This window comes from Olea europaea, chromosome 22 (assembly GCF_002742605.1).
Source record: "Olea europaea var. sylvestris chromosome 22, O_europaea_v1, whole genome shotgun sequence".
Lineage (NCBI taxonomy): Eukaryota > Viridiplantae > Streptophyta > Magnoliopsida > Lamiales > Oleaceae > Olea > Olea europaea.
The window spans coordinates 14383715-14388769 of NC_036258.1; positions in this window are offsets into that span (position 1 = coordinate 14383715).

Below are 5055 nucleotides of genomic sequence, written 5' to 3' on the forward strand. Positions count from 1 at the left end.
TGCCTATAATATTCCAAATAAGACAATTTTAATAAATAAGATTCAAGATTGTAATATTTTTAGTAAGTTTGATTTAAAATCTGATTTTTGGCAAGTAAAAATGCACCCAAATTCAATAGAATGGACAGCCTTCACTAGTCCAGAAGGACATTTTGAATGGTTAATTATACCATTTGGATTAAAAAATGCCCCTAGTATTTTTCAAAGAAAAATGGATAGTATTTTTAGTAAGCATAATAAATTTATTATAGTGGAAAAAATAACTAGAAATTTATTCATATTTTATAAAATGTTGTAGATAATTTTCTAGTTATTTTTTCTTTACCTGTATTTTTTAAACTTAATCTATCTAACTTATTTATTATGTTTTCAATTTCTTGAGTTGGTTTATTTTCTATATTATTTAATTTTTTATTTATATTTTCTATTGCTTCTGTAGTCTTAAGATCTGGAAATTTTTCAACAGAAAAATCTTAATAACAAGCATAAATAATGCTCTAATGCTACATGTAAAAACTAAAATACGTACCTCCAGCCATATTATCCAAAATTTAATAGAATATTCGCAATAGAAACAAAATCTTAAAGCATCAAAAGTCTTTCGGTCAATATCCACTTAATAACTTGTTTAACTTGATGGAAATAAACACAGGACTTTAATTTTATAGAGAAAATTCTGAAGGGAATTTTTATACGGGGTTTCACTAGGGACAATATGTATATACACAACCACCAAAAAATTTTCATCCATCATGAAAGTGGGTAGTTTTCTCTTGTAATAACTTTCCTCAATAACCATGTGGGAAATTATCCAGGTAATTAACCCACCATACAATTAATGACTTTATATTGATCATGTGGTTACAAATTGTCAACATTGTTTTCATTTGCCAATGGTTAAATGCCATTTTGACATAATCTACTTCAGGATGTAAACATTGATATACATGTAGAATAATTATTGTACATATTCCCCCAACAAATCTTCAAAATAAAATAAAACAAAATAAATCAATTAACTTGATGATGGGTTACCCTCCATAACCATGTTCGAGCCACATTCTCGAAAAAAATAAAATCAAATTCATTTTCAATTACACATTATTCCAATAAAATAATTTATACGTAAATCTGAACAATTTTTTATTTTATTTTTTAACCACACATTCACTAAAAAAAAAAAGAAAAAAAAAAAGCAATCACTATTATAAAATTCATTTACTCCAAAGATGGATCTCAAACAAAGGCTCGAAGAGTCTAATCTTTAAAATTACTTCGCATTATTCTCCTCTAGTGATTCATTTTTGCAAATGATGAACGGTGTACATATCATTAGTGGTTTCAATTTTGGGATTTTTTGAACGATTGGTTTTGAATGGATTGGAAAATAGTTAGATTTTTGAACGAGCATATTAAAAAAGATTTGATGGTGAACTTTCTAATTTTGGACTTTTTGAAGAATCTTTATGAGTAAACATTCAAATTAATATGCCAAAGATGGAGAAAAATTCATAACTATAAATATTTCAAAATAAAATTTTAGAAATAACAAATTTGAGAAAAATTTCAAAAATAAGGTGATCAAATTTGTCTCATTTCATGGCCTATAATTTAATTAAAGGGTAAATAACATAAATCGTCCCTACCTTTAAATGTATTGTGTAAACATCCCCACTTTTCATTTTTTGGCATTTTCACCTATATTTCCACCTTTTGTTGTGCAGAAGGTCCTTTTCATCCATTTTTTCAATAAAAAATATGATTTTACCTCATATTAAGATAAAACAAAAAGAAATGATAAGGAATTAATTTGCAACAATAATCCCAAATTTTCAAAAAATTACAAGTTAATCACAAATATATAATCAAAAATCAAAACTAAAAAAAAAACAAAAATCATTCTTCTTCTTCCGCCATTCTCTTCCTGTTGCACCATGGAAGCTTGCTGCTAAACGAGAAACTTTTTCTATAATTAAAAAAATAGTCGGTGCTCTTTCACATCTGTCTCTCCATTTCCTCCGTCCCACTTTTCCACATCAACTTTTTTCCCTCTTCGATACAATTATACCTACACAACACATGTATTAGTCTGAGAAATTCTAAATCTGGGTAGATTATGGATTTCATCATTATTCATTCAATTTTGTTCATATGGAAATTAGAACCCCAAAAAAATGCATGCAATAAAAGAGAGATTTTCAGAAACACAATCAAGATTTTTTTCGGACTTCCCATCATCTCGAACGCCAGATCAAGAACCCAAGGTACCCATTTTTGGTTTTTCCTTTTTTGGGTCTGCAAAATTATGTTAATATTTGATTGAACCCAATGTTTGAATTGATTATGAGATTTTTATGATTTTTTATTAATTAAAATTGTTTCTTGCGTCTGATCCGTGAAAAAAAAAAATTTGGGTTTGAATACAAGTTAAATTCCATGAATGCTTGAGAAATTTTTTTTGCTTATGATGTTAATTGAGTTTATAATTTGATTTCATTTGACATGCTAATAGACTTGATAAAACAAGACCAGTTAGCATTTTATATTTTATGAATTTTAGCTCATTGCACGGGCGGACCCACATGGGGTCAAATGACCCCACAGTTTTTTTTTTTTTTTTATTTGTGCTGAAAACTTAATTTTCTGTTTTTTTTAATGCTGAAAACTTAATTTTCTGCCTCAAAAAGTCCAAATTCTAAATCTATATCNATATCCATTATTTAGTCCATAAATATATCATATAATCCAACGATTTCTTCCCAAAGTGCACATATCGAATATGAACAGTAAACCACCGATTTTTCCTTTTTTTTCATGATACGTTGTTCGAAAAAAAAAAATTTTGACCCCACAATTCAAATGGTCTGGGTCCGCCCCTGGCTCATTGTCTGCGTAATGTAAATCTTCTTTTTAGCAGCAAGCTTCCATGGTGCAACAGGAAGAAGATAGAGGAAGAAGACGAATGATTTTTGTTTTCTCAGTTTTGATTTTTAATTATATATTTTTGATTAATTTATAATTTTTTGAAATTTTGGGATTATTGTTGGAAATTTATCCTTTCATTTCATTTCTTTTTTTTTTTTCTAATCGTACTTTCATTTCTTTTCTTTTTGTTTATTCGAATAGGAGGACAAAATCGTCCTTTTATTGGACAAATGGATCAAAAGGAACTTCTCCGCAATGAAAGCTGAAAATAAGGGTTGAAATCCCAAAAAATGAAGGGTGAATATATTTTGCACAATAACATTAAGAGTCTCTTTGGCATTATGTACTACAAGGGTAAGCCCTGATCTATACATAGGAAAACCCATACGTACAATTCGTACTTTAACATGTTAATTCATGACATACTCTTTTCAAACTTCTAAAAAAGAACAAAATAGTATCTAACATTTTATTAGTTACATAATAACTCCTAATAATCTAAATTGTCCAAAACTTTTTTATTTGGCATGTGATACCATGGAAACGACGAAACGTCTTTCACTTTAAATTTTAGACACTCGTCCAAGTTAATTTGATGATTTAACAAAGTTTTTAATGATTTAGCAGTAGGGACTAATTTTTGAACTGTAGGCAAAATTTGTTCTCCTTGTCAAAGGTTAGTGTCCAATTTACAACTACAGAAAGAGATTGAGGACCGATAGTATAATATTCCAAAGTTTTGTCTTTTGCAACATATTCAAAATACATATTTTTCGTTTTACCAATGTTTTAAAATTGACTATGACCTGAAAAAGAAAGAAAATTTGAATCGAAGTTAATATAATTAACTTAAAAATCATATACTGATTAATAAAAACTTCGAGACCCATTTAACTTCGAATAAACATTAAATGGGTCAAATACAACAATATACCTTAGGAGTGAACGAGATTTGATTTGGACAGTATGTGTCATATTTTCGACTCAAACCATTTCACGCAATTTGAAATTTTTCTAAACAAAATCAAACCATTTCATTTTTCAAAACAAACCAAACCAAACCATTATTCACAGTTTGGTTCTATTTTAATCTACGGTTTACCTATCGACACTGTAGTGCTATTAATTTTTATTCTCCCATTTTATTTTCAATTCTAATATCCAAATGTTATGTCCTCACCTTTTTATTCTCCCATTTTTTTCTTTTCAATCTTCTATTAATTAAGACATCTAACCATTAATAATGGTTTCTGTCATATGATGCCGCTTTAAAATGGGTGCAAATATTGTGGTGTACTTTTATATCTATTACTTTTGTTTTTTAAAAATATGGTGGACAAATAAGTTTTTTTATACCTTCAAGAGTAATAAAATGTGTTGATTAATAAAATATTGATGACAAGAAAGCGAATGAAAAATGGTTAAAGACTCGTGTATTATAATAAGCGAAGAATAATATGTGCAACAATGAGCAAAGATTGAAGACTACTTGTAGGAAGTTAAGTGCTTGGTTATTTATGAGCTCTCCTTCAATTTCGGCATCACCTAAACATAGATTCATATCCACTTATGGAGTTAATTGTAGAGATGGTAAAAATACTCCTCAAACTCGATACTCCTGGGATCCTGTCCCAAAAGGGCGTAGATTACCTACTTAATCAAGTAATCGGGTTGGTATGGGGGCGAGGAATTTCGTCCCCAGGCGAGTACAGGTAACGAGGGGCCTTTTATTTTTATTTATTTATTTATTTTGAAGAATTCAATACTTTAACTGATAAAAACTCCACAAAATTTTATTAATTCTAATAGAAGATGACAACTAAATTATTTAAAGAATATGATAAACAGTAAAAACCTTAGTTTATCAAATATATTCGAATAATTTAACTTTTAAAAATAAGTTAATTAATTAAAAAATTTGATTATATTATTGTCTCACTTGAATAAATAGGCACAATAAAATGAATTATCAAAAACTAATATATATATATATATAATCACTCCCTTGCTTCTTCTCATATCCTCCTACAATAAGTTATATAGATTTCATTCCTTCAATGTCCTTTCGAACATCTCACTGGAGACAAATATGAATGGGACAAAATGAGTCTAAGAACCCTACATATTCGG